Raw genomic sequence first — 12,992 nt, 5'->3', positions numbered from 1 at the left:
CATGCAGTGATTGTTTACTAGAAATGCCTGAGTGGAATTCCTGTTGCCAGTGTCAACAGCGCATTGTTGAAAGAATAAGATTGAATTTTTTTATTTTATTTTTGTCGGTCATGGGGCCTGAACTCTGGGCCTGGGCGCTGTCCCTCAGCTCTTCAGCTCAAGGCTAGCGCTCTACCACTTGAGCCACAGTGCCACTTCCGGCTTTTTTCTGCTTATGTGGTGCTGATAAATCAAACCCTGGGCCTCATGCATGCAAGGCAAGCACGCTACCACTGAGCCACCTTCCCAGTCTCTGCTTTTGGTTTGTTTTTGTTGCCAGGCACTGGTGGCTTATACCCAGCTACTCAGGAGACTGAGCGCTAAGGATCTCTGTCCAGAACCAACTCAGGCAGGAAAGTCTGTAAGATTCTTATCTCCAAATCACCCCCAAAAAGCTAGAAGTGGAGGTGTAGCTCAAGTAGTAGAGTGCTAGCATTAAATGAAAAACCTAAGCATCCAGGCCCCAAGTTCAAGGCCCAGGATGGGCACCAAAAAAAAAAAATGGAAATGTTTCACACTTAGAAAGCACGTGGACAAGACCCAATTTGAATTTTATTCTGCTTTGTTCTTTCTCACCTTGCCTCAGCTGCCATCCTTGTTCACAGAAAGAATTTAATCCTCCAGATTCGATGAGTATGGCCTAATGTAGCCCCACAGGAGAAGCAGAGGAGGGTGGGCACTGGGTGGCATAGGGCACTGGGGCACACCGTGTACACTGGGTGGGGAGCGAAAGAGGCACAGCAGCTACACCAAAAGCTAGATAGAGAAACACGCCAGGAAAAGCCAACGAGGGGCAGAATTCCGGCTCTACGCCCAGCCACCAGGCTCAGAAAGACCTCATCACGTTGTGCCCCAGCTTTAGACTGTGAGAGGCGAAAGATCTGCCTTCCAGCTGCCCAGTTGGAAGTGCTTGGTCCACAGGGCTCTCAGCAGCCCCAACGGCCGTGGTGAATCTGGGTGTCAAACTGGGCAGGACGAAGGAGAACCTTAAGACCTGGTGAAGTGTGGTTTGGGCAGAGAGGGTTTCTAAGGAGGATGGGGTGTAAGTCTCAGCCAAGCAGAAGAGAGAGGCACATCATCTGTGTAGCAATCACAAACCATGCAAATAAAAATGCCTCCCTGTCCCCCACTCCTGCCTTGATCTTCTAAACTCCAGGCTTGCTGGCCTTTGGGCTCCAGGACAGGTACCTGAGCCTGTCCCCAGCCTTTCAGGTGTTCAGGGTTCTGAGGCCTTTACACTTGGACAGAGCCATGGGGAATCTCCAGTGGGCACAGGGCCTGTTGTGGAACTTCTTACCTGCTCTAGTCCTTAATGCATGCCTTATGTCACTATAGAAAAATCCTCCAGGGCTGGGAAGGTGGCTCAGTGGTGGAGCGCTTGCCTTGCATGCCTGAGGCCCTGAGTGCGATTCCTCAGCACCACATAAGCAAAAAGAAAAAAGCCAGAAGTGGCACTGTGGCTCAAGTGGTAGAGTGCTAGCCTTGAGCTGAAGAGCTGAGGGACAGCACCCAGGCCCAGAGTTCAAGCCCCACGACCGGACCCAAAAAAGAAAAGAAAAAGAAAAATCCTCCTAGCTCTGGTGGCTCACGCCTCTAATCCTAGCTCCTCAGGAGACTGAGATCTGAGAATCTTAGTTCAAAACCCACCGAAGCAGGAAAGTCTGTGAGACTCTCATCTCCAGTAAATTACCAATAAAGCCAGAGGTGATTCTGTGGCCCAAAGTGGTTGAGTGCTAGCTTTGAGCAAAAGAAGCCCAGGGACATTGTCCAGGCCCTAAGTTCAAGGCCCAGGACCCCGTATTGTTAGCTCATTTTCTCTGGAGTACCCTGGATAATGTACCCCTATATGACTAATTTTTTAGGCCTACTTTCCAACACATCAGACCCCACACCCTCCCCTGCTGCCCAACACTGAAGTTTATGACTCATGAGAGCAGGAATTCTGCTCAGCTTTGCTTACCGATTGATGTAAGCCAAGCACCTGGAAATAATGCCTGGCAGAGAAGTATGTGTTGAATGCGTGGAAGAATGTTTCTAAAGCATGGTGTGTTAGTTACCTATTGTGCTGAAAACATCTCCAGCTTGGCAGCTTAAGACCACACTCATTAGCCACCCAGTTTCTTTTTTTTTTGGGCCCGGTCGTGGGGCCTGAACTCTGGGCCTGGGCGCTGTCCCTCAGCTCTTCAGCTCAAGGCGAGCGCTCTACCACTTGAGCCACAGCGCCACTTCTGGCTTTTTTCTTTTTGCTTATGTGGTGCTGAAGAATCGAACCCAGGGCTTCATGCATGCAAGGCAAGCGCTCTACCACTGAGCCACCTTCCCAGCCCCTAGCCATCCAGTTTCTGAGGGTGAGGAGTCTGGATGGATTCAGTGAGTCTCCTGCCTCCCTGCTTCTCGCAGGGTGGAGTGTCACCCAGGGAAGGGGTGTCATTTGAAGGGTCAGCAGAAGCATTGTCTGTTCTAATATCCGTCTGTGAGTCTGGTTCCTGACACAGACCTCTGAATCTCTTGGGATTTCCTGGGTGGCAGGAGGGTCTTCTGTCCTAATGAGGCTCTGGGATGGGTGCTGGTCAGCAGCTTGGAAGCTTCCAGACATACTCCCTGTGGTCAGGAGAGAGGGGCTGAGACGGAGGCAGTAATCACAGCCTGTGAGGAAGCCTTTAAACACATGCCTGACCTGTGGGGCTCAGATGGCTTCCAGGTGGCAAAGCTGTGGATGATGGGGTGCCATAAGAGGGCATGGTAACCCTGAGCTGATCCTTTATCACAAACATGGGTTAGCTGGGCGCCAGTGTCTCACACCTGCCATCCTGGCTATTCAGGAGGCTGAGATCTGAGGATTATGGTTCAGGGCTGGCCTGGGCACAAAAGTCTGTGAGAGGGCTGGGAAGGTGGCTCAGTGGTAGAGTGCTTGCCTTGCATGTATAAGGCCCTGGGTTCAATTCCTCAGCACCACATAAGCAGAAAAAGCCGGAAGTGGCGCTGTGGCTGCTGCACAAGTGGTAGAGTGCTAGCCTTGAGCTGAAGAGCTGAGGGACAGCACCCAGGCCCAGAGTTCAGGCCCCACAACCAACAAAAAAAAATGTCTGTGAGACTCTTATCTCCAATAAACCACTCAGAAAAAAAAAGGCTGGAAGTGGCACTATGACTCAAGTGGTAGAACACTAGCCTTGAGCACAAAGAGGCTCAGGGACATGCTCAGGTCCTGAGTTCAAGCCCCAGGACCAGCAATAATAATAATAACAATAATCAATGGATTGACACAAAGTGTTTCCTTGAGTTCTGTGAACAATTCTAGCAAAATGCTCAAGCTGAAGGGAGTATGGGGAGGGGATAAGGGACACAGGAACCTGGAGTTGCCAGTCTGTCAGAGTTCAGGTCCCAGTCAGGACCTATGGCCATCACGCGATGCTGAGTCCTTTACCTGTAGCATCTGCTGCTATCTCCAGGTAGGAAGTCACAAGAACGGACGTATGGGGAGGAATCTGCACCTGAGGTCACAGAAGCAGTGTGTGTGTGTGTGTGTGTGTTGGGAGGCCTTTTATTTTGTTCTTCCTCTAACTATTCAAGCATGCCATCAGGCACGCTGGCCCATTGGTAAATTTCCACCTGGACAGCTGTCTGGTAGAATGGTCAGGGGAGCGTCGGGCCTGAGCCCAGTCACAGTGTTGGGTAGCATGGAGACTGTCATCTGCCTTTGTGTTAATAGATCTGTGGGACCCCAGGGCTGTTTCGTGGCCTGGCCACACTCGGACATACTCCTCCCTGTCAAGGTCACCAGAGTGCCATGGCCTCATCAAAGCCTCTCAGTTGGAAACCATTAGTTTGGATATGGTTCCCCAAGCCAGAAGACCTGCACTGAAGGCGTGGCCCAGGCTGTGGTGCTGGTGTAGGAGGTGGGGTGGAGGTGTGGAAGAGGTCACTGGAGACACGGTCTTGAAGCAGATGTTGGAAAGCAGCCCTGCCTCGTCTGTCCTTTTGCTTCCCAGCTGCCATGCCAGCTGCTTCCTTTAGCACACACTTCTGCCACCCTGCGCTGCCTCAAATCCCCAAAAGCGTGTGCGTCTGGTGGTCCGAGGGACGAGCCCTCAGCCTTGCCCTGGCTCAGTGCCATTACCACTAAAGGCAGGCCTCTAGTCCTGACTTTTCCTGTTACTTTGGAGATGGTGTCAATTGGACTCTTCTGTCTATGCTAACCTGGAGCCGTAACCCTCCAGATCTCAGCTCATCATCTGAGTAGCTGGGATGGCAGGTGTGAGCCACTGGCACCTGGCTCTTCTTCAGTTGGTCATCGTGGGTATTTTGTTGTCACAGCCACTAACATGGGAACCTGTTCAGCAACAAAAGGTCTGCTGAGAGGGTGTGTGTGGCTCATTGTGCGGCTCCTGGATTCCAGGTTCTTCTTCAGGTAAGGCAAGCTGACCTGGAAGTAAAACCAGCAACGCGGGCTCTACGTGGAACTTTCATGGCTGTAGGCCTTGCTCTGATGGCACAAGGCTCTGACAAACCTTCCCAGTGAAAAAGTCCTGCCCACGACCCAGAAATACTGTGCTGGGGGCATGAAGCTTCTCTGTCTCCCGTGGCCCCTGGCCTCAGTCCTCATGTCCAGCACGCTCTTTAAACCGTGGGTCCTTGAAACCAGCCTGTGCAGACACACTGCTCACTGGGGAGGTGAGGTGGGTGTCCTGCAGGATGGACACTCTGCTCGCTGGGGAGGTGAGGCAGGGGAGGTCTGCAGGATGAACACTCTGCTCGCTGGAGAGGTGAAGCAGGGGAGGTCTGCAGGATGGACACTCTGCTCGCTGGGGAGGTGAGGCAGGGGAGGCCTGCAGGATGGACACACTGCTCGCTGGGGAGGTGAGGCGGGTATTATGCAGGATGGACACTCTGCTCGCTGGGGAGGTGAGGCGGATGTCCTGCAGGATGGACTCTCTGCTCGCTGGGGAGGTGAGGCAGGGGAGGCCTGCAGGATGGACTCTCTGCTCGCTGGGGAGGTGAGGCAGGGGAGGCCTGCAGGATGGACACACTGCTCGCTGGGGAGGTGAGGCGGGTATTATGCAGGATGGACACTCTGCTCGCTGGGGAGGTGAGGCGGGTGTCCTGCAGGATGGACTCTCTGCTCGCTGGGGAGGTGAGGCAGGGGAGGCCTGCAGGATGGACTCTCTGCTCGCTGGGGAGGTGAGGCAGGGGAGGCCTGCAGGATGGACACTCTGCTCGCTGGGGAGGTGAGGCGGGTATTATGCAGGATGGACACTCTGCTCGCTGGGGAGGTGAGGCAGGGGTGTCCTGCAGGATGGACACACTGCTCGCTGGGGAGGTGAGGCGGGTATTATGCAGGATGGACACACTGCTCACTGGGGAGGTGAGGCGGGTGTCCTGCAGGATGGACACACTGCTCGCTGGGGAGGTGAGGCGGGTATTATGCAGGATGGACACACTGCTCACTGGGGAGGTGAGGCAGGTGTCCTGCAGGATGGACACACTGCTCGCTGGGGAGGTGAGGCAGGGGAGGTCTGCAGGATGGACACTCTGCTCGCTGGGGAGGTGAGGCAGGGGAGGTCTGCAGGATGGACACTCTGCTCGCTGGGGAGGTGAGGCAGGGGAGGTCTGCAGGATGGACACTCTGCTCGCTGGGGAGGTGAGGCAGGGGAGGTCTGCAGGATGGACACTCTGCTCGCTGGGGAGGTGAGGCAGGGGAGGTCTGCAGGATGGACACTCTGCTCGCTGGGGAGGTGAGGCAGGGGAGGTCTGCAGGATGGACACTCTGCTCGCTGGGGAGGTGAGGCAGGGGTGTCCTGCAGGATGGACACTCTGCTCGCTGGGGAGGTGAGGCGGGAGGTCTGCAGGATGGACTCACTGCCTTCCTGCAAGCCACATTGCGTAACTGGCTGTCCAGTTTCTTTTCCCATTGGGCCGGTTTGTAAGGTGATTTACAGTCAAGGGCCTCTGGGGTGACATTTTCGTTATATTTTTTCTTCTCGTGTCAGTACTAGGGCTTTGAACTCAGGGCCTGGGTGCTGTCCCTTAGCTTTTTTTTGCTCAAGGCTGGCACTCAGCCACATGAGCCACAGCTCCACTTCTGGCTTTTTTTCCTGGTTAATTGAAAAAAATTTCACAGCCTTCATGTCCAGGCTGCCCTGCTCAGAAATTCTTTTAATAGCTTTTGCCAATTGACTTAATATTACAATAAGCAAAAAGGATGGTGGCTCAGAGGGTAGGAGAGGAGAGACAGGGGCCACCTGACTGGATCTCCTTCCTCCATGCCCACCACCTGGCCTTTCCTGGGACTTAGCCTTCTTGGTGGTGGGGTGTCACTTCTGAGGAAGCTGAGGATGAACCCCAAAGGGGAGGGAGCCGCACGGCTGGCACACCAGCCTTCTGTGTCTGGGACAGCTTAGAACCCAGGAAAAGCAGCGTCAAACTAAAAGACCAAAGGTTTTGTCATGTGCGATCCTGAATTGTCAAAGACTTCAGCAGATCATACTGGTTTTAGGCACTTGCTTGCTTGTGGTTATGGTGAAGGGATGGTATTTTTTTTTTCTAAACTTGAGTTGGTAGGTGAGGCAGGCACTTCCTAGGGCAGTCTCCTTTAGTTTTAGAGAACATCTGCCCCTTTAAAGGACTGCTAACTTGCAGGTGGCTCACACCTGTAATCCTAGCTCTTGGGAGGCTAAAATCTAAGGATTGTCCAAAGCCAGCCTGGGCAGGAAAGGTCTGTGAGACTCTTACCTCCAATAAACTAGTAAAAAAAAGCTGAAAATGGAGCTATGGCCCAAGTGGAAGAGCATTAGCCTTCAGCAAAGAGTTCAGGGCCAGCACCCAGGCCCTGAGTTCAAGCCCTAGGACTGGCAGAAAGAAAAGAAGAAAAAAAAAAAGAAGGAAGGAAGGAAGAAAAAGAGACTGCTAACTCCCCTTCACAGTTGTTTTTCACTTGGTCTCATCTGCAGCTTTCTGGAGAAACTTAGGAAGACTGAATTCTATGTTCAGGAATGTGCCCTCCATCTTGGTTTTGACCTTGTGATGATGACCTTGAACTGAGCAGGCACAGGAATGTGCAGCCTCCCACGTGAGGCCCAGGATTCCCAACACAAATATGTGAAGTTTTCCTGAGAAGCCCCTGGCTTTCTGCTTGGAGACGCTGCTCTGCAGATTCTCTCCAGCCCTCCAGAGCAAGTGTGTCCAGGTCTTCACCTCCTAGCCCTGCTCATTGGCTGTGTACCTGTTGCACTGGGACACAGAGCTGCAGAATGATTTGAGTTCATTTGTTTCTTCAGCTTTAGCAAAATGCACCTTGCCTTCCTTCGTGGCTGTCATCTCTCAGGAGGCCGGACTTCTGTCAGGTTTTCTGTGTGCATGCATGTCTAAAGCGGAGTTTATGGTGGAATGCCACCATGATCTTCTCCTCTCTGAGTGATTTACAGAGGATCTAATCCTAGCCTTCTTTTCTTTCCTTCCTTCTTTTTCCTTCCACTCAAGGCTAGCACTCTACCACTTTGAGCCACAGCACCACTTCTGGTTTTCTGGTGGTATTGGAGATAAGAGTCTCATGGATTTTCCTGCCTGGGCTGGCTTTGAACCATGATCCTCAGATCTCAGCCTCCTTAGTAGCTAGCATTACAGGTGTGAGCTCCCAGCACCTAGCCTGCCTTGATTCCCTCTCTCCCTCCTTTCCTTTCTTCCTTTCTCTCTCTCTCTCTCTCTCTTTCTCTCTCTCCTTCCCTGACCTCTCTTTTTTTGTATGTGTGCGCCAGTACTGGGGCATGAACTCAGGCCTCCCACTTTTGCTTGGCTTTTTCACTCAAGGCTAGTGTTCTACTCTTTGGGCCACAGCTGTTGAGTGGTGATTAGAGTCTTATGGATTTTTCTCTCTGGGCTGGCTCTGATCCATAATCCTCAGATCTCATCTTCCTGAGTAGCTGAGCTCTGGCTGGTTTTATTTAGCCAATCCTATTTTCACTGTTGGAGAAAGCTCGGGCTTTCAGGAAGCCCTCCTGAATGTAATCTCAAGTCCCCTTAACTTCTTGCGCGTTCTGAGTCCTCAGGAAGGGAGGATGCAGACTGACCAGCGTGCATTCAGTGTGTGATTCAGTGTGCATATCTGCTCCTGTACACCAGTGATTTGTAAATAATCTACCCTGTCATACCGGTAATGGAACACATGTGGAGCACCTGAAATGAAGTGTCAGCTACTAGGCATCAGGGTGTTGAGACACTGGGAATTTATTCCTGCATTAGCCCGTAGCCCCAAAAGGTCGCCATTGTTCATGCTCAGATCACACCTCCTGCGGAGCACTCCGTGTTTGCCACCTTCTCTTTCCCCAGGGGCTCTCATCTATTTCTGTGTCCTTCTCAACAGTATCTCGTGGTGTGATGCAACAAGTTTAGGGATATGGAGTAATAACTGGATAAAACAACCTTCTCCAAGGGCACCAGAGGTTCACATCTGAAATTCCAGCTACTCAGGAGGCTGAGATCTGAGGATCACAGTTCAAAGCCAGCCCGTAGAAAAGTCCATGAGACTCTTGTCTTCAATTGACCACCAAAAACCCTGAAGCACAGCTGTGGCTCAAGTGGTACAGCACTAGCCTTGAGTGAAAAAAACAAGTGAGAATATCTAAGTTCACTACCTGAAGAAAGAAAAAAGAAAGAAAGGGCTGGGAAGGTGGCTCAGTGGTAGAGTGCTTGCCTTGCATGCATGAGGCCCTGGTTCAATTCCTTGGCACCACATAAGCAGAAAAAGCCGGGAGTGGCGCTGTGGCTCAAGTGGTAGAGCATTAGCTTTGAGCTGAAGAGCTGAGGGACAGCACCAGGCTCAGAGTTCAGGCCCCACGACTGACAAAAAAAAAGAAAAAAGAAAAAAAAGGCACGCAAAGCAAGGAATGTCATTACAAGTGATAAAAAGTCCATGGAATAATTAGAAGCCTGAGTGAATTTTCCTCTAGTAGATTTGTTTCAGCTCTCAAGTGTTTAAATAAATTAAGAGTTTACTTCTTGAAACTCAAGAATCCCTTTAAAGAATAAATTGGATGCTGGGTGCCGGTGGCTCATGCCTGCAATCCTAGCTACTCAGGAGGCTGCGATTTGATGATTGGGGTTCAAAGCCAGCCTGGGCAGGAAAGTCCAGGAGACTCTCACCACCAATGAACAACAAAAAAAATGGAAGTGGTGCTGTGGCTCAGGGACAGTTCCCAGGCTCTGAGCTGCAGCTTCACAGCCAACAAAAATAAAAAAAATAATAGACAGCCAAAGTCCCTGGGTTACCTTTGCCAGTAAGAATGTGATTTAAAATCTAAATGGATGGCGTTGTGAGGAATAACAGGAGACCTGGCCAACTGAGATGTCAGGAATTCTCTTGTTGTTTTTGCTGCAGCATTAAGCCTTGGCTCCTCCTGGGAGGAGGCATTTTAGTGAGCACCGTCCCCATGGAGACCTCTTAGCTGTCTGGGGTTTTCTCCAGACAGGTCTTGAGTGCTGGGAAATGGCCAGGCAGTTGCACAGTGTCTCTGCTCGGGGCTGAGGCTCTCCCCTGGCTCCCAGGGGACCAAGGTGCCTGTGGGCTGCCCCCAGCCACCCTGGCTCCTGAAGCTGCACACAACACAGAACTCAGTTGGTCTCTGTGCCTGGTTCTTGGGAAACTTCCAGTTCTCTGGGAGCTGGGGTGTCTTTGGGACCCGTAGTGGCCCCAGAGCACCTGTGCTAGATTCCTACTTTCAAGGTGGGGCCCTGCATGCTGGCTTTAGGTCCCTTGTGGCCCTCAGTCGCCAGTTGCTTAGAGCCAGCATCAGAGAAGGCATGCTAGCAGGAGGAGGACACTTTATTTTTTTCAGTCCTAGCTTTGAACACAGGGCCTGGGCATTGTTCCTGAGCTCTTTTGTTCAAGGCTATAGCTCTACCACTTGAATTGCAGCTCCACTTCTGGCTTTTTGCTGGGTCATTGGAGCTAACGACTCAAGAACTTTCCTGCCCAGGCTGGTTTTGAACCAGGATCCTGAGACCTTAGCCTCCTGAGTAGCTAGGATGACAGGTGTGAGCCCCTGGCCCCTGGCCTCCTATTTTCTCCAAGTATCCTCAGTTCATCCCAGTCAGCCTGCGAGGATGAAGGGGAAGTTCCTCCACGCCATCAGAGGCAGAAAGAGAGACACAGAAGCCAACATGAAAATACCTCATGGTCCCTTGGCCGAGGTGTCCTGCCCACCATGCTGGCATCCCATGCCCACCCTGGCACCCCTGTTCTGTGCCCCAGGGAGTCAGTAGCACAGGCAGGAACCCCACTCCTTCCTTTTCTGACTTCCGCTTGGGTCTAGGTCAGGCGGAGGTCTTGGATTACTTCTAGTTGCCACGGGTACAGCGCTCCTCTGCCCAAAGCCAACTTCCTGCTTGTTTGAACCTCCCAGCCTGCATCTGGAGCCTGCCTCACCGTGCCTGCTCTGGCCAACCCAAGGCCCGGGCCACATCGCTGAGCCACAGTGGGCACAGTGCTCTGTGAGGGTCTTGGCTTGCCTGCTGTGCATGGGCCCGGGAGGAGAGGGGACCTGGGAAGCAGCTTGGCCAGGGAGAGGTGGCCCAGGGCTTGTCGGGAGGAGCCTGTCACCTGCTTAGCACACGAGGTTGTCATAGAGACGTCCCGGGTGATTCCAGCCAGATCATTTCTAAGAGAGGCAACAGGGATGAGTGCTTACATGTTGTTTTGTGAAGCAGAGTGTAGACTCTGAGAGTTAATATCAGCAACTAAGTTTGGAATAAAAGAACCTGTTCGGGGCTGGGAAGGTGGCTCGGTGGTAGAGTGCTTGCCTTGCATGCCTGAGGCCCTGGGTTCGATTCCTCAACACCACATAAGCAAAAAGAAAAAAAAAAGCACTGTGGAAGTGGCACTGTGGCTCAAGTGGTAGAGTGCTAGCCTTGAGCTGAAGAGCTGAGGGACAGCGCCCAGGCCCAGAGTTCAGGCCCCACGACCGGACCCAAAAAAAAATAAATAAATAAAAGAAAAGAAAAGAACCTGTTTGCCACTCGCTCTTGACTACTATGTAAAACTCAGTAGTACTTGGCAAATTAAACCTGCAAAGCAATGCATCTTGTGGAGCTAACTGTGAAGCAAATTCTGACATTGCTGCCAGATGTGGTGATTCCTGTCAGTAATCCTCGCTATTCACGAGGCAGAGATCAGAAGGATCATGGTTCAGACAGGGAAAAAGTTTGGGATACCGTCTCTCAACCAATAAAGGTTGGGCATGGTGGACAATCCTAGCTATGAACGAAGAATAAATAGGATCATAGTCCAAGATGGCCTGGAAATAGACGTGAGACTCTTTGAAAAGTAACTAACACAGAAAGGGCTGGGTAGTTGTAGTTGCTTAAACGGTAGTTAGTGTGTCTGGTGAGCATATGGCCTGAGTTCAATACTAGCAAAGTGAAAAAAAAAAATCTGGCATTGGAGCCGGGTGTTAGTTGCTCACAATTGTAATCCTAGCTACTCAGGAGGCTGAGATCTGAGGATCATGGTTCAAAGCCAGCCTGGGCAGGAAAGTCTGTGAGACTCTTATTTCCAATAAACCAATAGAAAACCAGAAGTGACTCTGTGGCTCAAGCCATAGAGCGCTTGTCTTGAGCTGAAGAACTGAGGGACAGCACGCAAGCCCAGAGTTCGGCCCCACAACCAACACCCCCCCACCCCACCCCCCAAAAAAAATCTGGCATTGGGGAAAGATGGAAGTTTGTCTGTCCATGTTTCACATGCAGCTCACTCACATCAGTAATGAAGTGTTCTTCCCCCAAAAAACCCCAGCCACTCATTCTGCATTCCCCTGCCGCCTCTAGTCATCCACACCTGTTCTGAGACAAGGCCACACCCAACCCAAACCCTCCAACTCTTCATGCTTTGTCATAAGCTTAGGGAGACTGGGTTGTTCATTCCCCTACCAGGTGCAGCTGTGTGTGCTTATAGTCTCTACTCCAGGAGGGTGAGGTAGAAGGGTTCTGTGAGCTCAGGAGCTAGAGGCCAAGCCGGGGCAACAGAGTGAGACTGTCTCAAAATGAAAACCAACAGCCAGGTGCTGGTGGCTCACACCTGTAATCCTAGCTACTCAGGAGGCTGAGATCTGAGGACCACAGTTTGAAGCCACCTCGGGCAGGAAGTCCTTGAGACTCATATTGCCAATAAACCACCAGAAAAAAGACAGGAAGTGGCACTGGCTCAAGTGGTAGAGTGCTGGCCTTGAGCTGAAGAGCTTAGGAGCAGTGCTCAGGCCCAGGGTTCAAGCCCCACTGGTTCAAGCAACCGGTGAGACTCGGAGACAAGGGTGACCTGTTCAGGCGACAGACCAGGGGCCCTTGACCACTGTCCACTTCCTGCCTGGACCTGGCCGCTCTGTGATCCTGGGGTTGCTTCTTGTGTCTTCTGTGGCTTTTTTGGTGAAGGGTGTGGGGGCGAGCTACACCCTTTAGCCTTCACCCTGGGAAACTCCCACCTGCCCTGTGCCCTCTGAATGGGGACTGAGCATCGCAGTCAGCACCTGTGGGTGGTTTACACTGGACCCCAGGCTGAGTGACCTAGGAGGTGAGGGCTAACCCTGGAACCTCAGACACATTTTCTGCATTAACAGGCCTGCATTAACAGGCCTGCATAGCAAGTGCCCCCTCTTCCCCTCCCCCGCCCCCACTCCTGTGTTGAATGAAGCCTTGGATCTAATCATTGAGAGGGGGACTCTGACCTCATCACTAGAGTAATCCAGAGATGGATTCAGAATTCCATGGCCTTGTTGGAGGAGGGTGTGGAAACAGGAAGTGGTCCACTAGGCCCGCCTACTCCAATGCTCTGCTGCAGGCTCAGGGGCAGGAGTCTAGCACAGCCCCTTGACAGCCCAAAGAAGTCTCCCTCCCAGAAGGCCGTTTTCTGGTAGTTTTGTCTGAGACCAAAGGCTGCCCAGACAGCAGTGGAGGGGCTGGAGGGCACAGGC

Source organism: Dipodomys spectabilis, unplaced genomic scaffold, assembly GCF_019054845.1.
Source record: "Dipodomys spectabilis isolate Male_0828 unplaced genomic scaffold, ASM1905484v1 ptg000107l, whole genome shotgun sequence".
NCBI lineage: Eukaryota > Metazoa > Chordata > Mammalia > Rodentia > Heteromyidae > Dipodomys > Dipodomys spectabilis.
The sequence above is the reverse complement of the archived record's forward strand: the minus strand, read 5'-3'. Positions refer to the sequence as shown.